This window comes from Herpailurus yagouaroundi, unplaced genomic scaffold (genome assembly GCF_014898765.1).
Source record: "Herpailurus yagouaroundi ecotype Mexico unplaced genomic scaffold, PumYag 162, whole genome shotgun sequence".
Lineage (NCBI taxonomy): Eukaryota > Metazoa > Chordata > Mammalia > Carnivora > Felidae > Herpailurus > Herpailurus yagouaroundi.
The window spans coordinates 7,051,930-7,079,387 of NW_024412403.1; the positions used below are offsets into that span (position 1 = coordinate 7,051,930).

At 47.0% G+C, this 27,458-nt stretch overlaps 1 protein-coding gene and 1 long non-coding RNA gene across 8 annotated transcripts in view; one reads left to right on the forward strand and one right to left on the reverse strand.

Moving 5' to 3' along the window:
• Positions 1 to 27,458, forward strand: part of ERG (ETS transcription factor ERG) — a 271,394-nt gene that overhangs the window by 5,827 nt on the left and 238,109 nt on the right. For 4 of the 7 annotated variants that reach the window (XM_040483915.1, XM_040483919.1, XM_040483917.1 and 1 more), the window contains exons 1-2: positions 14,035 to 14,139; positions 16,070 to 16,249. The exons of 1 other annotated variant lie outside the window; for it this stretch is intronic. The gene's annotated coding sequence lies outside the window, so the exon portion shown is untranslated. Of the gene's footprint in view, positions 1 to 14,034; positions 14,140 to 16,069; positions 16,250 to 27,458 lie in introns of those variants that run through there. 2 more of the 7 variants (XM_040483911.1, XM_040483914.1) reach the window with 2 other exon arrangements.
• LOC121035939 (uncharacterized) lies at positions 11,681 to 14,049 on the reverse strand. The gene is made up of 2 exons (XR_005793151.1): positions 13,937 to 14,049; positions 11,681 to 11,862 (listed from the first exon to the last, which is right to left on the reverse strand). It is a non-coding gene; the product is annotated as an uncharacterized LOC121035939 (long non-coding RNA).

Consider the following 27,458-nt stretch of genomic DNA (forward strand, 5'->3'; position numbering starts at 1 on the left):
AAAAAAAAAAAAAAAAAAAAAAATAGCCTGTTCGTTCTTGCCTCGATGGGAGTTAGGTGTTGCACTGAAGTCCACTGTGGGCTGGAAGCGGGGACCAGATGTGGACTAGGCTGTCACCCCGCTGGGTCATTGCAGGCAGGGACTCTCCCTCCGACGTCGCTCCAAACCCCGGGAAAACGGGCTCTGCCTCTTTCTTCTCCCCCGTCCCTGTCTCTGTCTTGTCACCTTCTGACACTTCAGCCTCAGCTGTTATGTTTACGTGCTTGCAATTTGCCACCTTAATTGGGAGTTCTTGGCATGTTTAAAAATGTGGCCTGTAATTCTTTTTTTTTTTTTTAATCAGATAGCCTTGGTATAGAGATGGTTTACAAAAGGTACTTATAGACTTATTTTTTTTTAGTATTTTTAAGCCTAAAACTTAAATGCTATTATTAATAGCAGACCAGACTGCCCAGTAAAACGGGTAAACAATTTTGATGCAGATGTGGACTTAATGCAACTCGTTGATATAAGGGTAATTTCGTTTATCCTTCAAAAGAACTTATTCATATGGGCCACAGATTTCACACTCGACATATTTCAGTAGTTCTGCACTTCAAAAAACTTCCAATGCGAGTAAAAAACATTGTATTCTTCCCCGGGTGACATAACATAGCGCATAGAATTTCTTTATCATTGGAACTACTTTTGAGGATTTTCGGTTGTCTCCAAGTAGTTTAGAGCCCTTGACCAGCCTCAGCTCCGCATCACCTTATCACCCGGAGAACTGTCACATTCCTGGGGTTAACCCCTGCTCTGCTGGCCGCCGCTTGTGTGGGCTTCTTCAGTCCCCCGGGAAGACCAGGCACCACGAGTTCTGTACAGACCCAACCAAATTACTTCAGTGGGTGTCAAATTATGAATGAGCTAATCATACCATCGAAATGACAAATCTGGTGGAAGCAGGGTGAGATATGCAAACTTTGTGGCTAGTATGTGAAGTTTCATAATTCTAAAGAAAGGTTTTATGAGTGCTACCCACATCACAAATGCCGTTTGCGGTCTGGTAATCCTAGCTTCATTTGGACATTGCACGGTGCTGGCGAATGGGTATTCTATCTTTTGATTTATAGGTTTCAGAATGTGTCATTCCAGTTACACTTAAAATTGCAGTTTCTTCTCTTTTCTGACACTTTGTCATGACTTCATTTTAGTTTAAAAAATTCAGGGTAGGCTTGTGCTACATTATTTTACATGAGCCTGTGATTTCACGATGAGTGCCTGGGGATTTAACCCGATGTTCCTCCTTCAGCTAAAATTTTGAAAATCAGCGTTTACTGTTGAATGGATTATGTAACGGGGCTGTGTGTCCGTGTGGATATCAGCAGTCCTCCCTCCACTTCCCATGTTTTGTTTTGGTATTCTAGAAAAAGCTTGTTGAATTTCTAATCTCAGAAAAATCCAGTATTTTATTTGTGGTAAGGGCTAAGATCCCAGGGGAGTGCCAGATATGTATATATATGTAAGAAGGAAAGCATCTCCCAAAGATGTCAAAATGGATTTTTAACTTCCGTGCTTTTGTAAAGCGTCATACGCATGATGTGCATGCATGGAATATATCATGTCTCGTATCATAGGCAAATAGATAATAGAAAACTTCCAACTTTTTCCCTAAAATTAATATTCGCTCTGATTTTTTTTTTCCGGTTCATTATCCTTAAACAAGAACATAAAATAACAGAAGGGGGAATTATTTCTTCACAAGACAGAGGAGCTAATGTTCCTGGAGGCTTTTCCTATCCTCAGTGAATAAACGATAGCAGGTCGGCGTCGGTCATATGATACGGAGTGGTGGGGAGACATTGTCATGTTGAATAAATGTCAGTGCTGCCTTCGATTTCATAGAACTCTGTTCAGGAGGTGTTGACATAAAGACACCTGCATGTTTCTAACGAGACTTACGGAGCTGGGCAAAAAAGATGTGGCCAAGGTAACTCAAGTCATCATGAGCGGAACCCCGGCCTTTTGATGGAGCTCCGTGTAGGGTGGGAGTTGATCGCTCTCTAACTGCAAGTCTCTGTGTCGCCTCCCGGCTTCATCAGCCTTTGCTTCCCAGGCAAGCTTTTCCGGTGAGGAGGAGAACGCCAGAGGGGGTTCTGTGTTCTTTCCCCTCTCTGTGGAAGGATTCTTGGGCTTTTCCTAGGGGATGTAGTCCTTCAGAATACAGCTTTTGTTTATGGTCTACACCTTGAACTTGAAACTGTATTAAAAACTCTGGAGCGGCATCTGTAAGAAAAAGAAGCCGACGTGCAGTAGAAGCGTTTAAATGTTTCGGACACAACTTCAGGTCGTTTCGATACCTGGTTGCGGAACACGAGGGCTTGTTGATGCTCTGGATGATCTTCTCTCTCTAGTGTTTCTTTGCACTTCTGGGCGTGAGTTAATTACTTGTACATTTAGCGTTGAGTATTAGCCGTGAGTTAATTACTTGTACATTTTGCGTTGTCAGTATGCGGCCCACATTTATTGATTCAAAGCTGTTTGTTCTGTAGATAAATGATAGGAGTTTCCAGTGGTCTGGACTAGCCTCCAAACAGTTCTTCAAAAGAGCCTGGCGTGGGGGGGGGGGGGGGCGGAAGATTCCCCATTTAACTTTACCTTTTATTTCTAACATTTTAGCATTTAAAGGAGAGAGGATTCAATGCTTCATGTTTGTAACATTGCAGACCTAGCGAAGGTAGTGAAGGCGGGTGGTCTAAAATTAACTTGGCTAAATTTAAGTGTAAGTAAAATGTAGACAGCACCAAGAAATTAAAGGGTGCGTCCAAAAATGGAGCTCTGGGTCTACGTTTTAGATTTAAAGTAACTTTTAAGTTCTTCTATTTTTATGGCGACATGTCATAATCTGGAAGACCCTGTTTGCGTAGGAGAAATAGCAATTTAACAATGAAAGTAAGGGGTTCAGTTACCTTGACTCAGCGCACGTTCAGAAGTGTGTGCAAAGGAAGTCCAGTTCTGTGACTTTTCTGTTTGAAAATGGCTGCATGTGGAGAATGAAATATCCTCGAAGTGTGGAAAACAAGCCTTTTTGAGTTAATTTATCACTTTTTAAAATTACAATCCTAGACGACGAGATGTGAGATCTGATTTAGGACACACTGCTAGCGTGTCGAAAGGTTTTTAAAAACGAGATGGGTGGCTGCCTCCTTTCAAAACATACCCTTTGGTTTTGAATTGTGTTAGTGGGAATGAGATTTTCACACATGCTGGTGTCTCATATGGGATTCCTTTTAGTAATAATATTATTCCAATAATTATTCCCCCTGGAAGTGGGGGGGGGAAGCATCTGTCCAACGAGTTAGGAAAGAAAACAGACAGCTGCGTGGCGATATTTTTTAATAGCAGGAAACTCTAATTTTCACTTAATTAAAAGTTCGGCAGAGGTTCCCAAATCTTAATTTAAGAGTCAAGATGAGGGACACCTGGGTGGCTCAGTCGGTTAAGCGTCCGACTTCGGCTCAGGTCATGATCTCACGGCTCGTGAGTTCGAGCCCCGCGTCGGGCTCTGTGCTGACAGCTGAGCCTGGAGCCTGCTTCGGATTCTGTGTCTCCCACTCTTTGTGTCCCTCCCCTGCTCATGCTCTGTCTCTCTCTCTCTCGAAAATAAGTGACCATTAAAAAAATAAAAAAAAATAAAAGGGAAGATGTGTGTTTAGTTCTCGGTTAAGGTCCAGGGGAGCACAGGAGGTGAGCCCCGCTTGGTGTCCTGTTGTTGCCCGATTTCTGTTACTCTCCGTTCCTGGTGGGAAGATTCATTTTCTCTGGGTCGGAGTGGAAGTGTGGGTTGTGGATTCTTGGCGCTGAGTAACTTAGCTGAAGTTGCAGAGTAAAAGAAAGACAAAATTGGAGTGCGCGTTTTTCTGTGTTCCGGGCAGGGAGGTCTGCGTGACCACCTTGGGTACAGCCGCATCGGGGACATGGGTTCGCTGGTGTCGTCACCTTTCTGTCTGCGCTAAGATGGACCTCAGACTCTGTGGCTCTTGGGAACAGGAAGAGAAACCCAGGGTCTTAACCATGTCTGCTAACGACCCGTTGCCTTCACAGAATAAATTGATTGCAGTCGGCAGCGGGGGAAGTCACGTTCCCATTCAGTGTCACTGAGGCCAGGAATTCCACTTGCGGCCGACGGAATGAGGATCTCAGGCTTCTGAGAGGAGATTGAAAGGAGCTGTCATGAGGAGCCTGGCGGGAGGGGGAGGGGACCACTAGGGCACCTTGCAGGGAGGACCCCAGGAGTGAACCGGGTAGGGCTTCAGGATCCTTACGTGGGCCTACAGAGATCTAAGCCGAGTATAAATAATGATGGAAGTGTGTGCTCGTAAAAGACAGTGTTCAGAAACATTTTCCACTTATGATCTTAATGTAAAATTTTTTTTTCCTCAAGTTTATTTATTTTGAGAGAGAGTGCGTAGAAGTGAGGCAGGAAGGGGCAGAGAGAGAGAGAGAGAGAGAGAGAGAGAGGGAATCTTTACTGTCAGCATAGAGCCCGACTTGGGACCTGAACTCACAAACTGTGAGATCATGATCTGAGCTGAAACCAAGAGTTGGACACACCCAGGTGTCCCTTCATATTAAACTTTTATTTATTTACTTAGTTACTTATTTATTTATGTTTATTTATTTCTATATATTTTGTTGTCCATTTGGCTTATACAGCCCAACAAGTGCCCTCCTCAGTGCCCCAGATATTAAACTTTAAAATTTTTTTTTTCAACGTTTATTTATTTTTGGGACAGAGAGAGACAGAGCATGAACGGGGGAGGGGCAGAGAGAGAGGGAGACACAGAATCGGAAACAGGCTCCAGGCTCCGAGCCATCAGCCCAGAGCTCGACGCGGGGCTCGAACTCCCGGACGGCGAGATCGTGACATGGCTGAAGTCGGACGCTCAACCGACTGCGCCACCCAGGCACCCCAATATTAAACTTTTAAATGAAACGGCTTAGAAAGCTGAAGTTTCTTTTATTAGGAAGCGAGGCAAAAACGCGTGGAAAAGAAACTGTCCGCTGAAGAGCGTTCTGACATCTCATACTTCGGGTGCCTTCTCATTAATATCGTATCCGACCTCACAGAGCTGGTGTGAGCCTGCTGCCGCATTTACAAATCTGGGTCTCTAATTGCACAGAATGTAGCCTCGTCTCGGGCAAAGGCTGGCTCTTTTTGCAGCGCAAAATACGGCGGCGAGATGACAGAATCAGCAAAAGGAGAGGAAAATTTGCTTCTCCAGGATCGAAACGTACTTTCTCGTCTACTTGACCCTGGCAGTAAAATTTACTTCACTGCGGAGTTCTGAAATAGAAACCATGACAATAAAGATCAAATCCAGGGAATGTTGCCGGTCTTTTCTGGAGAAGGCAGGTTAAGTCAGCATCTTACTGATGTTTCCTCCGAGCTCTGAGACCCAGATGAAAGTCCCGGCTTTGGAGGCAGAGGAAGAGAATACCCATTACCGCTTGAGGTCTCAAAGAGAGAGGATTTCATAGCTGAAATAGCACCAGTTCTGAAGCGTCCCACTACATAACTGGATGTAGTTTTGCGGTTTTCTAAGACTTACTTATAAATACAGGTGATGAAGCAGAACATCCCCCAAGGACAGTGTCTCCCCAACATTCCATACGGAAATGGTAAAACCAGAGATGAGCCAGTAGAATCATCCCGTAAGGATGCAGACCCCACAGGGAACTACCAGGAGGCAGAGAAGGGGTTACATTTGTATGCATGTATCAGAACGCGTATAAAACTACAGGTAGCTGCAGCATAACGTTTTTCTTTGCAAAAACGAAGCATTAAATCATGCTTAGTTTTGTTTAGTGGTTTTAGGCGACCTGGGAACGTGTTTCGCAGTCCAGGTTTCTGGATCACCTTTTAAATGAGAGCACCAGCCACACAGAGACACGGGGGACCTGGGTCGATTAGGGACGATCAAGGCACTGGATACATCTAGAGGTTCGGAACACAACTGCACATTTAATGGGGAAAGCCGGAAAATTCCAGCGTGAAGCTCACCTCTCTACCTGTCTGACTCTGGCAATTAGTGACCCGCCCGATTTGTTCTTTTCCCAGCTAATCGTATTGACAGCAGGCAAACAGAACGATAGCCCTTTTCACTCCAGATCGCTAATAGCGCTCACTCTGAGAGCAGCGTCCTCGGGAAACACATCCCCAGGCAGAAATGAATGCGGGCCAGGCGGCGTGCCCGGGAACGCAGGGAACGCTGACAGGCAGAGGTCGAACGGTGGCCGGCTTCCGTCCAGGTGGTGACGGTCTCGGGACGCCGGCGGAGGAGGGGGCTTCTGGGTCAGAGAGAGGCGAGTCCAGGAAGAGAGACCGGCAGGTGCGGGAAATGTATCAGGGAATGGCGAGCTGCCTTTTCAGACTGCGTTCCTGCCTCACGTTCTGTGCAAGACGCCGCGCGGGGCACTGGGGAAGCCTCGGGTTGTACCCTCAGGACGTTGACATATGGAAAGGGGGCGGGGGGGGGGTGGTGAAGGCCCGTGCTGCGGGATCTAGAGAGGAGGTGACTTCATAGGCTGACAAAAGGGCCTCATTCAGGACTGCCACCTGCTCAGCCCAGGCCTGTTTGATGGTGAGCCAGGGCCCCACGCTGTGCAGCGATGGAGGTGGTGGCCCCCATGGGGCTGCTACGTCAAGCACTCTGATGGGTATAGCGGTGGCCGTGACAGAGACCCCACCGAGGCAACACACGGGGCAAGCTTCTTATCCCATCGCACAGGCCCTTATCTCTACAGACCCACGGGAGAACCTCACGTTTAGCCTTCGATTCGGGAGAAATCGTGTGAGCCTTTGGCTGGCTGGCCCAGCTCTGGCAAGCGGCCCCACAGCCCGCCTGCAGGGCTCTTACCCTTGTTCCTCCTACAGCCTCACTGTACTATTTATTTTGCAACTACTGATTTTTTTTTAATGTTCATTTTTTGTGGGGGGAGAGGGGCAGAGAGAGAGGGAGACACAGAATCCCAAGCAGGCTCCAGGCTCCGAACGGTCAGCACAGAGCCCGATGCGGGGCTCGAGCTCACGAACTGGGAGATCGTGACCTGAGCCGAAGTTGGACACTTAACCGACTGAGCCACCCAGGCGCCCCTACTTCTGAGTTTTTAAAAACCTTGTTATATTGCATATGTCCTTGTAGATCACTTTACATCTTTTTTTTTTTTTTGGAACAAGGTGGAATATAAAAATTTTCCATCTTATAAGAATCATACGATCAAAGAGTGATCTAAACCGTACCCTAGGAAGACCCAAGAATGCTTCCCGAAGGACGAGGCATTGGGGCTGTGCTGTGCCGCCAGGTGGTGTGTTGGCTCTGATTCGGCAGGGACGGACTGCAGGCTGCAGTGGGCAGGGGGAGGGGTGTTAGGCATTGCTGGTGTTCAGGGTGTTGGAGGTGCTACTTGGGAGGTGGGCCTTGTAGCCCAGGAACTGCCCAACCCTTCCCGGTTCTGGAGGGCCCAATGTAGACGCTTATTTCAATATCCCAAGTGTGAAGTTATTTCTTAAAAATATTTACTTTTGAGAGAGAGAGAGAGAGAGAGAGAGAGCGCGCGCGCGCACAAGCAGGAAAGTAGCAGAGAGAGAGAGGGAGATACAGAATCCGAAATAGGCCCCAGGCTCCGAGCTGTGAGCACAGAGCCCGACGCGGGGCTAGAAATCACAAACCATGAGCTGACTTCAGACACTTAATGGGCTGAGCCACCCAGGCACCCCCTCCAGTGTGCAATTAAAATAGGGGATAAAATAATGTTGCAAAAAGGCAGGAAGAGTGTGGTGTTTGGAGGGTTGTAATTGACATTGGGGGCACCAGGTGGGGGAAGCATGGGGCATGTGTCACCGTAGGTCACTCTTGCCGTGGCTCTTTGGAGGAAGGGCCTTTATTGTCCCCGTTTTCCAGAAGAGCAGAGTGAGGCTTGGGAGCGCGGAGGCCAGAGTCTCACCGATAGTAAGAACCTGCAGCGACAAGTTCTGGAATCTTTGCAAGGGCTCTGCTGTCTGGGATCCCCTTGATCAGAGCAGAGAGCCTGCTGACAGAAGTGACGAGGAGGGAGCATGGTGACAAAGAGGCTGAGTCAGTGGGAGGTCAGAGCAGCACTGGTCAGAGAACGTCGAGTGCAAGTCTCACGCCTAGTTTTAAACATTTTAGCAGTTAAGAAAGACAAAGAAACTGGTTAAATTCGTTTTAACAATCGATTTCATATAATGCAACGTGCAAAATATTATCATTTCAAATGCAACGCGTATAAAAATATTGGTCAGCTATTTTGCGTTATTATTTTTTATTACAGTAAATGTTCAAAATCCGGTGTGCAATTTACACGTACAGCACATCTCGGGCCGGACTGACCATATTTCGAGGGCTCAGCGGCCACATGTGGCTAGCGACCACCGTAGTGGATGGCGCAGGTTTAGAATCTTGGGAAGAGGAGTTCCTGTTTAATGTACTCGGCAGCTGTGAAATTTGTAATATAACTCACTCACTGGACTAGGATGCTCTGACTTTGTATCTCCTTTGGCTATGTCCCGGAAGGTCACTGTGGGACCAGCTAGGATTGCAACAGAAAACCTAACGCTAGCGTGGCACATTCAATACTAATTTTGCACTTTTCAAATCGGAGGGAAAATTCATATATAATGTTTCCTGTTGACTCACTTCCTTCTTCGAAAGAGCAACATAAAATCTCTACTTTCAGGCGGACACTTTGCATACCCGGTAATGGGTACGTGCTGCCTTGATTGGAATCCTGTGCTCCGACAACTTCATGAGCAAAAAAATCCTACCTGACTATTCCCTGTTTAAAGGCAATTCCAGGGGCGCCTGGGTGGCGCAGTCGGTTAAGCGTCCGACTTCAGCCAGGTCACGATGTCGCGGTCCGTGAGTTCGAGCCCCGTGTTGGGCTCTGGGCTGGTGGCTCGGAGCCTGGAGCCTGTTTCCGATTCTGTGTCTCCCTCTCTCTCTGCCCCTCCCCCGTTCATGCTCTGTCTCTCTCTGTCCCAAAAATAAATAAACATTGAAAAAAAAATTAAAAAAAATAAAGGCAATTCCAGTAGGGTGACAAATTTCTTATTTTGCGTGTGGACAGTTTCTTGAGAAAAATGCAATTTATCATTTTGAAGAATAACATTCTTTTTTTTTAATATATATTTTTTTAGTGTTTATTTTTGAGAGAGAGACAGAATGTGAGTGGGTTAGGGGCAGAGAGAGAGGGAGACACAGAATCTGAAGCGGGTTCCGGGCTCTGAGCTGTCAGCGCAGAGCCTGACACGGGGCTCAAACTCACAGACCGTGAGATCATGACCTGAGCTGAAGTCGGACGCTCAGCTGGCCGAGCCACACAGATGCTCCTGAAGAGTAATATTCTTGAGGTGCCGGGATCCCTGAGAAAGAAAGAACATCGATGGGGTGGATTGTTGCAGAATTAAGTTTCGAGGGCAAGTATTTGCAGTTTGGTAGTAGCAGGTTCATCTCACGTAGGCCTCTCCCTCTTTGTGGAGCACTCAAGTTCGTGGCAAAGTCTTACAGAGTCAATCATGTTGTTCATTCTTTGCTTGTCATCGTCGGTGTGCTGTGTAATGTGTCTTTCAATCGCTGAATAACTGAACGACTGTCTTTGAATAACTGTCTTTACCATATGCATGCTTTGGTGTTCAGATTTAATTTAATTTTTATGCAAAGGAAAAAAAAAAACAAGAAACAAACAAAAAACTCTTCACTGTAGATTCTTACTCCTCCACATTTCCCTGAGTAAGAAATTTGTTTTTAGTTCCGGTGCTTGGTCTGCAGCAAACTCCTCGTCTGTGCTTCCTTGTAAATGGTTTGTTTCCATTATCGCTGGTGCCTGATAAGGGATTTTTGCTCTCCTTGTTCTGGTTTATTTTTCCCAGTGGGCAGTGCTTGCTGTAAACAAAGCAAAACAACAAAACAAAACAAAACAAAAAACCGCAAAAAACCAGTTTTAAGTAAAATGCATGTGGCTGGTCTCAACTCTCATCACCGTAGCAAATTTAACACCTAATTCTGCGCAGTTATTGGGCAACCAAACAGAAGGGACAAAGAATGTTGTGATTTATTAAAAAACAACAACAACAACAACAACCAAAAACACCACCAAAAACAACAAAAAAAAACCCCAGACCTCAAAATGAATGAACGGGGCTGTACGCTCTCGTCTGTTCCATCACACGTTTCTGGCCGCTGGGGCGCTTCATGGTAAGGCCGTCGAGGGACGCACAAAGCAGCAAGAATATTTATCTTGCGTCCAGTAGGTTCCACTGCTTTCACACCTGGACGCTGAATCCGGTTTTGCGGTCGAATCCCGTTCCGTTCACCGGGGAGCCTCGGCTACCAGGCGAGATCCTTCTAGAAGTAACCGCAGTTCTGTTGTGGGGCTCCTGCGTGTCCCCTGGATGCCGTCGGCTGCGTCTAACCTACTGGTTTCCCACGGGACTACAAATTTAATTTAAGGCCTAAATTGTATTTGAGAAGTCTGAAGCACATTAAGCCTTCTGAAATAATTCACTTGGGATTACGTTCAGTGAACGTGTAAATATGAGAATGTGCGAGGCAAGTGGTCTCAACAGAGAATGGATGCGAGACCGCGTTGATGTAAGCCACATGTGCTTCAAATCTTGGAGGAAAATCTGTGTCACCGCTGGCGACCAGACCTTGAGGCTGGCCGGGGAGGTTTACGTCCAGTCGCTTCTGCGCTGGGTCCCTGCCACGTCCCCGGGGGAGACCTCGGAGACAAACTGCTAACTGTGGGATTGTCAGCCAGGGGGCTCAGCTGTCAGCTGTGGCACGGTGAAGGCGACAGAAAGCCAGAGGGAGGGGCTGTGTAGCCCCCGTCCCCAGATGGTTCCCCACCAGCTTCTCAGGTTGGGTGTTTGTGGGTGCGAAATGGCCAACGTGTGCTCTTGGAAGCTGCTATGTTAGTTAGACTTGGGTTGGGGACGACAACCGTGGGGTTTTTGCCTCCAGGCTGAAGACCTTTCTTATGCTGGGGCGGGTACAGTGGCATGATAGTGTCAGGCCCTAGAGACACCTGGTCAGTGAGGACAGTGAGCATCGCTAAGTGCCCCCCACTTCCTGCTGACCTCTGGCGGACACGTCTCCCCCTCGGCACCGGAACCTCCCATCTCTGCCTCTCCTGCACCGGCCTGGTCCCCTTAAGCGCATGGGGTCTCAGGTGGCCGTGCCAGCGAAATTTCACCTGCCGTGGGCACGCACGGGGGCTAAAAGAAACAAGCCGGCGAGTCTAATGAAATCAGGCTGCAGATCTGAAGCGATTTTGGAATATGCTGCTCTGCTTTCTGTCCTGTGTCTGGTTTTCATGGAAATTGGTGTCTGGGAATGAGAGGGAATCGGAGGGGATTTGCTGGAGGCAGGTGCCTGGTTCTTTGGCTTTGGCCCTTAGGAGTCAGGTCCAGGGACCTCCTCAGAGGGGGTTGGGACACAGAGGTCTTAGGAGATTTGATGAGCACCGTGCAGTCTTTAGAAGACTGGGGATTTTTGCAGACTTCCTGATTGTTGAAAATTATTCATAAGTCCGCCCGTAGTCTGGGATTTTTAGGACAGAAAGCACACTCCACTTATTGTCCGTGCTTCCTAAATTACCCTTTGAGGTCGCCACAATGTTATTTTTATGGCGTGCGGGGCCGCCTGCGTGGGTTAACTTCTGAGATTATGAGTAAAACGACTCCATTTCTTTCTCCGGCAAGGGCTTGACCGGTTCAGGTCAAAGATGTGCAGCAGCATCCTGGCCCTGGTGGAAATCCAGGCTGCGTCCTGAGACATAGGGAATGCGTTCTGGTCCACCCTAGATGAAAGAAGTCGTGGAAATGAGGATCGGAATTCGTTACGTTTGCCCTGGCAAGGGAAGCAAGATTGAGCACCAGTTTTTAGTCCTTGCTCCAAGCAAGTGAAATAAGAATTGCATATCATGTATTCGAGAAAGTGAAATGCATGCTTCCCTTTTGGAATGAGCGAGATTTGTTACAGACTAAGGCAAGAAGGCAGAGATTGCTGCCTTGGCTACATAATATGCAATGAAAAGATGTCCTGAGAAATCTGAGGCTGGTAGGCTTTTTAAAAAATAGGTTGCTGGTTTTCAATAACTACACTCATCTGCCTCATTTGTCTCAGACCATTAGCTTTTTATTTCTTTCCTTTTTACCTTTTTTTTTTTTTTTGGGTTTCTTTTTGGTTTTTTTGTCTTGTGCTCGACACCCACCGGCTTCCAGAACAAGAGGCGATGTGTGTGTGACTCGTTGGCTAAAGGGCATATCAGGGGAGCATCTGTCTTCTAGAAATAATGATGGGGACATCCTAAACTGATTGGGGTAAATGCAGACGGCTTTTATCACGAGGCTTTGGTGCTAAACACATGGAGACCAAGCGATGCTTTCGGAAGTAGTTACCCTTAGGCTTAAATTTGTGTTTTCCACTGTTTTTCATGACCGATGCCCTACAGATGGAGTCTTTGCAGACATCCTTCCCCTACCCTCCCCTTTTCCTACATGCAAATCTAACACCATTAGGAATTTTATGGTATATATATTAAATGTGTGTGTGTGTGTGTGTGTGTGTATACACATATTCAGGTATAATTTGTATTTACACATGAAAAGAGGGAAGACTTTTCTTATCCTCTGAGAACTGATTAGCTTTTTAAAAAAAAAATTTAATATTCATTTTTTTTTTTTTTGAGAGAGAGAGAGAGAGAGAGAGAGAGAACGCAAGCAGGAGAGGGGCAGAGAGAGAGGGAGTCACAGAATCCAAAGCAGGCTCCAGGCTCCGAGCTGTCAGCACAGAGCCCGACGTGGGGCTCGAACCCATGAACCACGAGATCGTGACCTAAGCCCAAGTCGGATGCTCAACCGTCTGAGCCCCCCAGGCGCCCTCCCCCCATGCTTAGCTTTGAAAAAGATTCTGTTTAAGAGAAGGGAGGGCATCTGCCCCAGAGCGGGGCCTGAAAACGGACAGTGCTAAAGCAAAACCCTCCCAAGAGCTCCCGCTGCTTCTCTCAGAGGGCTCCGTTAAACACACAGACTCGGAGACCACACATTCCTTCCGCTTGCAAGAAGGTGCTAGGATGCTTATCAGACTTAGGGTGGACAAGACCTGACGGGCTGCCGGAGCACCCCAGCTGCAACACAAGACCCCAGAGGCCGGTGGCCCCTTGCGCGGTAGCCCCTGCCTTTACTTCTGGGTCTGGACAGGAGCAGCCCTCTGGCTTCTGCAGACAGCCTCCCCCCACCCGTCCCCTTGGACGTACAACTGCAGGCCGTGTGGCCGACCTGGTACAGCTGGATCCCACTGACGCTCATGTCTCCCCTCCAGTTAAGATGGAAATATATTAGAGAATAAACAACCAAAAGAGACATGCTGAGTTTCACCCAAAAATCAATCAGAAGAGAAAAACACTTGGGCCAGCGTCAAGAGAAACAAAACTGAGCCAGCACAGATTTTTATGAAAATGATCATTGAATAGTATTTCCATGAAAAGGCAACTGACTCAGAGTCGGAGGGTGAGTGTCCCGTGAGGCAGACCAGAGTCGGAAGGGCCCGCCCACGCCCGGGGCTCACAGCCCCGCTCAAGCTCAGTTACTAGAAGTGACCCAACCATCCCGAAAATAGGAAAAAGGACACGAGGGACAAGCCAGACTCTTAGGAAGGGAGAAAATGTGTGTTGTGAAACCAGCCCGGCTCGGGAAGACTGTCACGTCGCATTGAGCTTCTCCTCCCCAGAAGCAGCCCCGCAAATAACCCTCTTGCGCCCGGGGAAGGCTGTGCGGCACAGTCCCTGACCTTCTGGAAGGGCCCAGCGAGAAAACGGATGTTGCTGCGAGTGCCAGAGGCGCACAGATGAGGCGTTTTGTTTAAATGCTTACCTCCGGCTCAAGGCATAGGAGGCGTTCTGGTACTTTCGGCTGGTATACTTCCTTCTGGAACGTCACGAGGGAGCTGCCTTCCATCTGAGGCAGGAGATCCGGGTGGTTCTGTGAGCATCTCCCGGGAGCTGCCCTGGGGAACCCAGCGGCTCCCTCCGCCCCTCCCCCCGGGCCGTCTGGGCTCCGTATCTGGAATGTAAAAGGTACGTTCTCGTGGACTCTTCTGGTCTGGTTTGTCTGCGCTTTAAGAGATGCTTAACTCCTAGCGAGTACCGGCTACTTAGGAAAGCTCGCTCTCCTGAAACTTTCCCCTCTTCTTCTTTCCAAATGGCCCCTTTTTAATGTCTTACAGACAGACGTTAGTTTGAGTCAGCGGTGATCCGCAGTCTTAATTTTGACAGCAGCAGAATGACCAAGAGCTATGTCATAGTCACATGGAGCACAGACTTGGGAGTTTATGAATGCTTGCCCTTAAAAATCACTAAAAATACCTCTTCACACTATGCCTCCACACGCAGTGGATGCCAGGGTGGTAAAATCACATCGTTATCTGCTTTTTTGGTCCTAAGGGTGGATGGTAATAATTTTGGGGTGGATGACAGACCACAATGTGTGTCTGAACACTTACGTGAAACTCACTTATATTATGGGCTGTATATCCGATCTTCTGTGACTATAGCCAATACTTTGCTGTGCTCTTTCTGGGGAATTCTCTTTGAACTTGGTAATGGGGACTTTTGATTGTAAAACAAGACAGGCGTTTAGAAAATATTGATGTTCGTCATGAACCAGGGTCAATGCCGGCACCAACTGCATCCGCACCTGTATCCAGAAAGAGGAAATATCTAACACCGTTTGGCCTTCCGAGACCGTTGCAGACTTGTTTCACAGCTTGGCTCTGTTATTCAGTATGATTTTTGTATGGCATTTTCCCTCCAAAACCTTATCATAAGTGTAAGCTCTTACATATATGACGTACACACACACATACTGTATTATGTAGGTTACATGTATGCATATTACATTACACTAAGTATGTTACAGTAACGCTGTATTAAAATAACCTCGTCATCAGAGCCTAGAATTAAGGTTAAATTGTCTCTTCCTGGACCACATTCAGAGAAGTCTGAGGAGGACCCCAGGTGGCCTGGATTTTAGTCTCCTGCTAATTACTCAGGTGGAAAAAGACTGGTCTGTGCTGTTGTCCTTATAAGCGATTTCTGTAGACCCAGGCACCTGCAGTCAGAGTACGGGAAGGTTCCAGTATGCTAAGAAACCACACCTAAATAAATACCAGCCTTCACAACTGGGACCTAGGAAAAGTGCTTTTATCGTGGAAAGCCAAAATCCGCTTTAAGAAAATAAGATTTTTAAAAGCGAAGTTGTCTCCCCATCTTGTTGTGTGTTGTAGTAAATGGAACCATCTTTTCAAGGAACTCTTCTGCTGAGTAGGAATATTGTCACACTGATTTGCAGAAGGCCACCTGTAGCTGGAGCCACAGTTTTCACTGGAAAAGAAAGCCGATGACGGTCCCTCCTTTTTTACTTCTCTTCCTGGCTTGGCCCTGAGTCAGGCTGGCATATCGGACTCCACTCTGGGTCCAGGGGAGGGGAGGGAGTGTGGCTGGAGACCCCTGTAGGGAGGATGTCCAAGCCCACCTACGTTTGCTGCATGGAGCAGGGGTGGGGCACAGAAAGGGACCGGGCGTGGTCATGCCAGTTCCCAGCCATCCTAGCCTTCTTTCCACACCCCTACCCATGAGCGGTTTCCGTGAGCTCTCAGCTGTGGGTCACCTGCTGCAGGGGATGGAATTTGTCACCCTGACCCCGTCACCAGCCAACACAGACTCAAGCCCTTGGTTCTTTCGTCACATTTACTTGAAAACTCTTTGAACACGTGGCATTGACATAAACACACTGGTTCATTTTTCTTTACGTTGCCCCAAAATGGTACTGGGGGGGGTCCTCAAATGATCTCGCCAGCACTGAAAATGGGGACACACAGGTGCCGTGGCACCACTCACTGATACATTGTGGTCGAGTCCCATCTTCTTTTGACCTTTTGAGGGTTGTTCCTGTGGTTTGGGATATTTCAGGAGAGGACTGAATCGAATGGGTTCTTTTGTTCCTCAGAACGCCTGGATTCCTGGTGTGGTGTCAGGACCGCTTCTCTTAAGAAAGCACCTCCCTCTTAAACAAAAGCACCAGGGACCGCGGACCCTGCTGTTGGCTGTGACGCGCGTCAAGCTTAGAACAAGGAAGGATTGCGTCCTCACTCTGTCGCCCTGCAGACCTGCACCTTGGCCACTGTAGGTGAGGTTCACGGAGCGCATGTGGGCGTAGTCGGTATGTCCACAAAGATGTTTCTGTTCCCCCACCTTGGGTTTTCGTCCCGAGACTGCTCATTACGCCATTCCATAAATCCTCCATTATAGGTAGTAAAACCTAATTTTAGATTTCCTGCCTGTGCCAGTGTCCTGCCTGATTGCTACGAGCTGGCGAGAGGCGGGACCTGGGAAGTGGACTGTTCAAACCCGGCCACGTGTTAAAGGCTTTTCCTTGAGTTTTTGGCCTCTGGTCCATCATTCCCTGATGGCTTTTATCTTAAGTTTCAAAAGCTTCTGGAGATCAACTCTGCAGCTTACTTGGTTCGTTTTGTTTCGTTTTGACACAAGGGATCCGAGAAGGGGCTCCAAGGAAGGAGTGGGGCATCAGGGGGTTAAAGAGAGTGATGAGGCCAGTGGAGCCCCGGGCCATGTTTGCCAGGAACGGGAGGCTCCGTGCCCTCCCAGGGGTCCGAGACTTGGCCCCTTCCTCATGTTGGAAGCTTCCTGGGAAAGTGCATACAGGTTCCGAATGTCTGGTAGAACCAGTGCTTTCTTCCCACCCTCCCCGTCCAGTGGGCCAACACCTTCCACCAGGGATGCCAAATGGTTCAGCGGGGCTGGGGTGGGAGGCATTGGGATGTGACTTCCTCATGGCCTCTCTCACGGTCCCAGCTCCATGATGCTCCCTTCTCAACCCTCAGGCTTGGAAAGGTGCATTGAGAAGCTCAGTGGGTGTAACAAGGTTTCAAGGATATTTTGGGTTTGAGGCAGCCATACTTTGTTACCTACAAAGTTGAAACCCACGAGCTGTTCGTCTACCCTGGAAGCTTGGCAGGCAGCAGAGTGCCCTGGAGAGAGGCTGGTGACAGTGGGGGTGACCAGATGTGTGTTTTTATTGGGCGGGTGTGAGCTGAAATCTATATGAACAGTGTTAGAATGTTTGAACCTTACAAGAGGTATTATGTCCGGGCATTTTTGAACTTGAGAAGGTGGTATCCGTAATACTTTGTCTGTTATGGAAATATTAGAACATACAGACAAAAATATTTAAATCTTTCCACACTCAGACATTATGGCTACTGACAATGATGCATTTAATTCCAGAATTCTTTTATACATATTCTTTTCCCCAAAGTGGATCATATCACATACACAGTTTATATAACGTGTTTTTATTTTACTGAGGAACACATTGTAAATATCTGTCCATGTCGGTAAACATGTTTCATGAGATATCTTATTTCTGCCACATTATTTTAAGCCTGTTTAGGATTCCATTGTATGGTCCTATCATGATGGATTTAATTAGTCCTCTCTGTTGAGTATTTAGGCTGTTTTCTGTTTTCTTTATTAGAATCCAAAAGTTCTGCGTCTTGGCTGCAGAATACGGATGCCCGGGTCCCATCACAGAGGAATGAAATCAGGCTCCCCTGGGAGTGAGGCGTAGGGGTCGGGACTCATGCTGCACAGTTTGCCGAAGTCTAGAATATGTTCTTGAAAGTGGAATTGTGTGGGGCTGGGTGGCTCAGTCTGTTGAGCATCCGGCTTCGACTCAGGTCATGATCTCACCGTTCGTGAGTTTGAGCCCCATGTTGGGCTTTGCACTGCTAGCCTGGAGCCTGCTTTGGATTCTCTGTCTTCCTTTCTGTCTGCCTCTCTCCCACACTCGCTCTCTATGTCTCTCAAAAATAAGTAATCATTAAAAAAATTAAGAAAAGAAGAAAGTGGAATAATGTGATCCGGGTATGTGTCTTCATCTATCTTTTGATATATGCGGGCGGCTTATAATTCAGAACTTTTTTCTTTATAAACTGTTTTAGAGTTTAAGCCTTAAGGCTTCTGAAAGGCGAGGGATGACGAGAATTTGCACGTGGACTTGGGGAAAGAGGTCTTACTACACCACATAAGCACACCAGGCTCATTGGCTTTTGCTTAGTTCTTTGGTGTTGTCGCATGACCTAAATAAACAGATGAGCACATTCCTAAGATAATGAAGAAGAATGTATTTGGTGCCTCTTTCTCCCCATGGAGCTTTGGTCGGACCACGGGGCAGGTGCCACCGCCCTGGCCACCAGCAAGTGGCAGTGAGTGCTGCAGGACCCCAGGCCTGTGCCTCTCGGGGCTCCTAACCTGTCCGTAGAAATCTCCCGCAAGCCCCTCCGGTGTTGAGTGTATTCACTCTGAAGGTCCTTTATGTATGTCATCACCTTTCTACTTTAATTGCTATTTTTTTTTTCTCGAAGGAATACATATGCATAAAGTTAAATGGTACTTCTGGGCTTATAACGTAAAATGCTAGTTCTCTGCCCTCGACCATTCCTTAGCTGTCCTTGGCCGTTCTTTGTCATTCACCTCCATATTTCTAAGTTCTGGGCTCGTGGCACTCCTTCTCGAGTTTTCAGTTTGGACAGGATCGGTTTTCTGTTAAAGAAGAGGGGCGTCGGGTTCACACCCCTCCCTCCCTTCTCCATTCCGCTGTCCTCACAGTGTAGTGAGGCAAAAATGTCCGCTAAGTTCAGGTCCACGTCTAGCGTTATTGTAATGATATAAACGTTAGAGGGGAGCCAGAGGATGTGCTGCGGTTACATTTTGTCTTTTCCCAGACTTACTAACTGGGATTTGCATGCTGCCTTTGTTTTTCTATGTGCTTACACATCAGACCGCCCTCCACTCCCCTGGAGGGCTGGCGTGTCCTCTCCGGGCGGGACGGCGTGTTCAGTGATCGCTTGGGGCTGTGGAAGGGAGGGAGGGGGAAGACCCTTGGGAGCCTTGTGCCGTCAGGCTCCGGATGAACTGGTTGCTTCCCGGCGCTCTGTTGTCCTGGGTCTTGGCTCCTTATAAAGTCCGGGAAGGTAAGGAATTCGAAATATATGGCAACCAGCAAACAAAGAGAAGCTGGTGACCGAACCGAAGGGTCTTGGCTTAGATCTTCACTTAGAATAGATCATCACTGGGAACGCCCGGGTGGCTCAGTCGGTTGAGCATCCAGCTTCGGCGCAGGTCACAGTCTCGCGGTTTGTGGGTTCGAGCCCCGCGTCGGGTTCTGCGCTGACAGCTCTGAGCCTGGAGCCTGCTTCGGATTCTGTGTCTCCCTCTCTCTCTGCCTTTCCCCTGCCCGTGCTCTGTCTCTCTCTCTCTCTCTCAAAAATAAGTAAACATTAAAAAATTGTAAACAAAAGCGTAGATCATCACAGGGAGGGCCAGCTTTGGATCCCAGATGCACCTCCCATTGTGTAGTATTCCACGACATCGTTTTGCCCTCACTTAGGGCTCTTAGAACTTAAGAGTCCATGCTTCTTATCTGTAAGCATAGCGGGTATTTGCCTCTTTCCTTTTTGATAGTTTGTCTTCTTACCTAATAACTGGCCTTGAGTAAACATTGGCTTCCTTCGTAGCAGGGAGGTTCCCCAGACAGTGCCCACCCGCCCCTCCAGACACGGGGCCCCAGTCACCCAGATCGGACTCTTACTCCCCACGAGGCGGTTGGACCTGGAGAGGAACTCTGGATGACGCCCTGCAGAAATGCAGCAGTGGCCAAGGTGGGAGATCAGATACTGGCTGGGCCTACGGGAGCCAGAGTACATTCCTGGCTCGATAATCCCCTTGGAAATGAAAAAAAGGTTCCCTCAAGTTTTTATATTTCCAGCTTTCATCTGCTTCTTACTCACAGGTGCTTCATTCCTTGGCTTGAGCAAATACCTTCAGGGAAAAGGAACCAGATGTCTCTTGGAAAAAAAAAAAAGAATTACTTAGCTTGAGGAGACCTTCGTTCAACTACATCGTACATAAAAGCCCACGAAATAAGTGCCCCCGCCCCCGCAAATAGGGGGCACTTCTTTTGGCGGAAGCCCGTGCACTCTGGCCCTGCCCTACCCCACCTCCCCACTGTCCCCAGACCCCCTCTGGCATTGGGGACCAGCGTGAAAACCGCTAGCTGCTCTATTCTGTTCATTTCTTGCATGAGAAAATAGACACCTGTAAAAGTCAGTTGTCCGATATGGCAGGACAGGTGACTGGCAAAGGGGGGCCCTCGCCCAGCATCTCATTCCAACCTGAGTCACGCTGGGGTCAACCGTGTTTGAACACACGTGGTGACAGCCAGAGGGAATCGCCATCACGTGACCCCGAACGCCCACAGCATGGCTTTCACGTCTGCGGCCAACCTTACTGAAACATGGAAAGGTGATTGCATGGTGGTCTGTCATCAGGTTGTATTTTATACTCGATTATGCTTTGAAAATATCACACTGAATTCCTTTGCAACAGTTTTCGGGTTTTGGGTAGGAGAATTTTTTTTTTTTTTTTTTTTTGGCCACAAAGGTAGACATGCCTGTGAAATTTCCTCCTGATTGTTTTCATTTATTTAATTATTTACTATTTATATATCTACGTAGCTTCCAGTTTTTTTTTTTTTTTTGCCAGCTCAATGTAGATTCTTTTCAAATTTTTTAAAAAAGTTTATTTAGTTTTGAGAGAGACAGAATGTGAATGAGTGAGGGGCAGAGAGAGAGGGAGACACAGAATCCAAAGCAGGCTCCAGGCTCCTAGCTGTCAGCGCGGAGCCCGACGCGGGGCTCGAACTCGCGAACTGCGAGATCATGACCTGAGCCGAAGTCGGATGCTCAACTGATTGAGCCACCCAGGCGCCCCAGGATTTTTTTTTTTTTTTTTTTTTCAAGGGTGGTTCATTCATCGTCATTGTATCAATACATTATTATCGACTAAAGTCCATAGTTTACATTAGGGTTTACTCTGTGTTGCATATTCTGTGGGTTTGGACCAATGGGAAATACCATGTATCCACCATGACTGTTCCTACTGAACAGTTTCACAGCCCTGAAAATCCCCTGTGTTACACCTCTTCATCCCCCCTTCCTATCTCTGAACCCACAGCAGACACTGAGCCTGTCACTGTCTCTGTGGTTTTGCCTTTTCCAGAATGCCCTAGAGCTGGGATCAGACAGTACGGAGCCTTTTCACGCTGGCTTCTTTCCCTTAGTGATAGGAATTTCGGTTTCCTCCATATCTTTCTGGGGTTTGATAGCTTATTTCTTTTACTGCCAAATAATTTCCATAGTGTGGATAGACTGCAGCTTATCCGTCCGTTCACCTATTGAAGGGCCTCTTTGTTGCTTCCAGTTATCTTTAGCAGTTATTTTTGTGATATTTTTCAAAGCCGGAGCAAAGTTTCTGAGGGAGGGATACGACCTCTAGATGAAATGCTATGCTATTGTAATAAAACTGAGATTCTAATTAAGGATCATGGGTACGCATCCATGCAAAGGGAGCTGGCTATTTTTGATAAAATAAATGTTCCCGATTTCATAGGGTCTGTATCATTTTAGGTCTTTGCTCGGGTGGCCGCTAAAATCAGTAATGCAGCTTCTCTAAATATTATATCCCCAAATCACTCTGCGTGGAGAGGCATTCACTCCACTCAGTGTGTGTGTTTTTTAAAATGTTTATTTATTTTTGAGAGAGAGTGCCAGCAGGGTAGGGGCAGAGACAGAGAATCCGAAGCAGGCTCCACACGGCCAGCGCAGAGCCTGATGTGGGGCTGGAACACATGAACTGTGAGATCATGACCTGAGCCGAAGCTGGACGCTTTACCCAATGCGAGGCTCAGACTCACAAACTGTGAGATCACGACCTGGGCTGAAGTCAGATGCTCAACCGACTGAGCCACCCAGGTGCCCTGAGGTAGATGGTTATCTACACCAGATAATTAGAACCTAGTTTCTTCTTGGCATTCTTAATGCTCATATTATCTCTCCCTGCATAGACCCAGGGCAGGGAGCTCATCCCCTCATCCTTTTATGGTCCTTTCCACCTAAAAAAAAAAAAAAAAATGTTTGTCAATAGGTGCTTCCTTAGACTGACCTCAGACCGTCTCCTTCATTGTGTATTGTACCTTCTAGAATAACACAATAAGGAGGCTGGTTTTGCTCGCGATTGGCGTAGTTAACCCCTGACACACTGCCTGGTTCCTAGAAATCTTTCAATGAGTATTTATCAAGTAATTTCAAAACTGAACAAGTGAATGAATGAATACTTGACAGACTTTCGTATATTTCAGAGGAATATTTCCTTCAACGTCCTTTTGCAGACAAAACACAGCTAGTTTTTTTTTAACCTTATTTCACACACTATGTTTTTTTAGAGCTATCATATATTGGTTTTATTTGGACATATGTTTTTTTTCTATCAGTGTTCTTGGAGAGTCATGACCAGAATAGTCCCTAGGAAATCTGGGACCATTCTATTTTGTGATCTCGGCTCTGTGCCTCCTCTGACTATGTTAGCATCAGGACATCCCCATCACACTGCCCTTGAAAACCTTCATGTGTTTTCTTGGCCCCAAGAATGTCCTAGTGGTATTTTTAAATAAGTATATGCCAAATATTTTAATTAAATGAACTTTCAATGATTTGGGTATGTGAATACCCATGCCTTTCAGGCCTAGTGGCGGGAAATGACAACTTTTCTTTTTATTTGAATATAGTTGACGCTTCATAATAATTAAAAATTTTTTTTTAACCTTTATTCATTTTTTGATGGAGACAGAGCGTGAGTGAGGGAGGGGCAGAGAGAGAGAGGGAGACACAGAATCTGAAGCAGTCTCTAGGCTGTGAACTGACAGCACAGAGGCCGACGCGGGGCTCGAACCCCGTGAGATCATGACCTGAGCTGAAGTCGGACGCTTAACCGACTGAGCCACCCAGCTGCCCCGACCCCTCATAATAATTTAGAAGTAGAGCGAGTAAAGCTTCTAGCACGATTTGACTTTGGAGAGCCATACGTGAGATCGAAAATTGAGACGACAAAAAGAACGAAATAAACAAAACCAACCGACGAGCAAATAAAAGACATCAAACCTAAAATGATTTCTACACGTTGATGCAGTGTGGAACAAAGGACAAGGACTCACTGGTAGGGATGACATTCACGTAACCGTTACTCTGTGTCTGCCAGCATTCTGGGAGTTCCACATGTGAACCAATTGCATCCATACAGCAGTCCACGGGAAGGCACGTCTTTGTGATTATGTTTTATTGTGGTAGAAAACACAGAAAATGGACCATCCTCATCAACTTTTCAGCGTCTGGCTTAGTAGTGTTAAGCGTATTCACGTTGTTGTAAAGCATGTCTCCAGAACTTCCTCATCTTGAAGATCTGAAGCTCTGTCCCCACTCAGCAGCAGCTCCCCTCTCCTCCCTCCACGGCCCTTGGTCACCACCATCATATTTGTGGCTCCATGAATTTCACGGGTTTAGTTGCCCTCTTAATCAGTGGAGCCACGCCATATTTGTTCTTCAGTGACTGGCTCATTTCACTTCGCATCATGTCTTCCGTGTTGTAGCAGGAGACAAAATCTCTTTCCTTTTGAAGGCTGTGTACTATTCTACCGTCTGCACAGACCACATTTTCTCTATTCATTCATGTGTTGATGGAACCTTGGCTAGCTTACATCTCTTGGCTGTTGTGAATAATGTTGCTCTGAATGTGGGATATGGGTGTACAAATATCTTTTTCAAGACTCTCTGTCAATTCTTTTGGGTATATACCCAGCAGTGGAATTGCTGGATAACATGGTAATTCTATGTTTAATTTTATGAGGAGCCTCCATACTGTTTTTTTTTTTTCAACGTTTATTTATTTTTGGGACAGAGAGAGACAGAGCATGAACGGGGGAGGGGCAGAGAGAGAGGGAGACACAGAATCGGAAACAGGCTCCAGGCTCTGAGCCATCAGCCCAGAGCCCGACGCGGGGCTCGAACTCCCGGACCGCGAGATCGTGACCTGGCCGAAGTCGGACGCTCAACCGACTGCGCCACCCAGGCGCCCCTCCATACTGTTTTTTAATAATGGTTCTACCATTTTACTGTCCCACCAATCGTACACAAGGGTTCCAGTTTTTCTGCACCCTGGTCAACACATGCTACTTCCTGTTTTTGCTTTTGTTTTGTTTTTTGTGTTTTGGGTGTTTTTTTTTTTTTTGCCATCCTAATGGGCGTGAGGCGGTATTTCGTTGTGTTTTTCAATTGCGCTTTTCTGATAACTAGTGACATTGATAATCTTGTTCACATACATGTTGGTCACGTTGTGTGTGGAGCATTTCTCCCACATCCATTGTGTGGATAAGCAAGTTTAGGCGAAGAAGGGTCAGTCAGTTCGTTCAAAGTCATACAGCGTGGACATGATGGAACCAGAGTTTGAATCCGCAGCGTCTTGCTTTGTAACCCCTGCGTTCTGCCCCTTCCCGTGGGGGCACACATTCGGTGTGGGAGAATGCTGTCCCTTCAAGTCATTTTATTCAAATCTTCTTCCTTATATGGACTCATGACTAAAGTCTGAGCAAGGGAAGTAGGAGAGATCCCTTCTTTCTATTCCTTCTTTCCCTCCCTCCTTCTCCTGTCTTTCCTTTCCCCCTTTCAACAGGTACGGACCGTGTACCTGTCCGGGTCAGCTGCCATATGCAGGTGCTTGGAGAATGGAAAGGTGACCGGGACAGAGTGTCCCCTGTTACCACCGAGGTTCCGGACACACGGGAGATTCATTGTGTGTCCACGTGATTTTTCATCCAACCTTGGCCTGGAAGAAGACACAATATTTCTAATGACAGCAGACTGAACTAGAACTGCCTTGGGTAAACTAGAATGTGGGATTGTCTTCGAGATGAGGCTGTAATAGGAGAGGCACAATAAATGCGAAAAATAAGGGAGGGTTGAACGTGGTTTGGAACTCGAGAGATGACTTCTGTAGCGTGGCGATGGTGGAGTGATGAATCGAACAGAAGCCGTTTAGGCTGGGTTTCCCTAGCAAAGCATACCCTCTAGAACTGTCTATGGGATTTTGTTTGCAGACGCCAGGTCTGAAGTGCTTCCTGACTTGCCAGGGGGGCGGAGCTGGGATGAGGGCCATGGCTACCAGGAGGTCAGGACAGGAGTACGGGGGCTTTTTGCCTGTCTGCACAGACCTTTGCCAGAGTAGGGGGTGGAAAAGGCACGGGATCAGGTGTGCATATGCAGTAACACCGAGTTGTTCTAGTATTACCGGGATTACCTGGATTTGGTCCAAAGGAAAGGAATGTAGTAAAAAGGAGGTCAAAATTGGGACCACGCCATCTCTTAAAAAGGATGGGAAGGCTATAAAAGTCTTCCCAGGCTCTTAGTTATTTTCTCTCTGCTGCAAATGACATATAGCAGCAACAGAATGTTAAGTTACCACTAAAAGCAAAATTTCCCCCAGTGTGCTTTAAAGAGACGAGACATGTGGGCGTTTAGTGTTACTGATTCTTCCTGATGCCATTTTTTTTTAAACCAAATTTTCTATGACTCATAGAAACTCCCATCCTCTCTCTTGACTGTAAGACTCTGTGAATCCGTGTGCTCGGTCTGTGAGACGTTCAAGCAAAGACCACCTGGATGGGAAGCACGGTGTAGGGAACCGTGTGTTTCGAAGGTGCCGAATCTTTGTTCTTGAGGGCAGGATACGCACATAGTTGGGGGAGGAGGATGCCCGGGATAAAGAGAACGTTTATTTCCCACCTAAACCATGAGGAGTGTGCTGGTGGGTCTTCCTAGTCTCTGCCAGAGCTGAATGAAGCCAGACTCTAAGGGCTTTTTTTTTTTTTTTTTTTTTTTTTACGGTGTTTCATCTTCTATGAAATGGATGGGGTGAGGCACCCTTTACCTTCCTTCATCTTCTTGGGGTTTTTTTTTGTTTTTTTGTTTTTACATTTTCTTCGTTTCCTTTCTTCTTTTTTTTTTTTTCTTTGCCATGCTTCTCAATTCAGCTGCCTGTCCTACTTCCTGTGGGGAGGTTTATGGTGAATGGCTATCTTTGTATTGCACATCCCTGGATCCTTTATTTCTTACAAAGCCAGCTTATCAATGAAGCAAGTACTCACTGGGTCACAGCTGTTTCTTAAAGCTCCTCCTTTCTGCACGCAATCCTAGGAAACCTTGGAGATTTACAGCTTGGTGCCAGAAAACATTTTCAAGATGATTTTCACGTGTGCAAAGCTGGCTTGCTGTCTGTCAGTACTCCTTCTTCCCTTCCTCCTTGGGAACAGAACACCTGCATGTTCTCCAAGAACACAGACCACATTTCCCAGTTTCCTTTGCAGCCGAGTGCAGCTACGTGACTCTGATCTGGCAATAGAATATGAGCGGAAGGGCCATGTGCAACTTCCAGGAAGTATCCCTAAAGGGAAGAGTGGACTTCCGGGTAGAATCTTTAAAGGGTGTACACTCTCCTTTCCTTTGTCCTTCCTACCTGCTGGATTGTTGATGTGATGGCTGGAGTTGGAGCAGTCTTTTTGTGTCTGGCTTATTTCACTTAGCAGAACGTCTTCAAGGTCCACTGTGGTGTAGCATGTATCAGAATTTCATTCCTTTTTAGCCTGAATAACATGCCATTTCATGTCTGTACCTCATTTTGTTTATCCATTCATCTACTGGTGGACATTTGGGTTGTTTCCACCCTTCACCTGTTGTGAATAGTGAGCATTGATGTATAGGTATCTGTTTGATTCTCTGCTTTCAGCTCTTTTGTGTAGAAGTGGGATCGCTGGATCATTTGGTAATGCCACTTTTTGAGGAGTTGCCACACACCCTTTTATGGTGCCTGTATCATTTTAACATTCCTACCAGTAATGCCCAAGTGTTCCGATTTTTTCACATTCTTGCCAACACTTGTTATTTTCTGTTACTTTGATAGTAGCCATCCTAAGGGATATGAAGCTATATCTCATCGTGGTTTTGATTTGCATTTCCCAGATGATCAGCGATGTTGAAGGGCTTTTCCCGTGCTTGTTGGCCATCTGTATATCTGCTTGGGAGAAATGCCTGTTCAAGTCTGTTGCCCATTTTTAAATTAGATTGCTTGTTTTTAAAAGCTACCATTATTATTTTTTAAAGCAAGTTATCTGCTGTCATTTAAACGTAAAATGAATCATAACCGCACATTGCCCTGTTGCTCTGGTCGTAACGAGTACGCCTTGGGTGGGGGAAGGTCACGGAGACGTAGTGTCCCAATTCTTGAAGCCGGCTAACATTGCCTCTGGGCCAGGTGCAGAGAGAGCAGTGATTTGCCTCAGGTTACCTGCTTGGAGGCCGAGCAGAGACGGAGGGACTTAGGGCTACTACCTTCTCATGCAGGAGTTTACATCTCACCACCTCCAACTAGAGAGC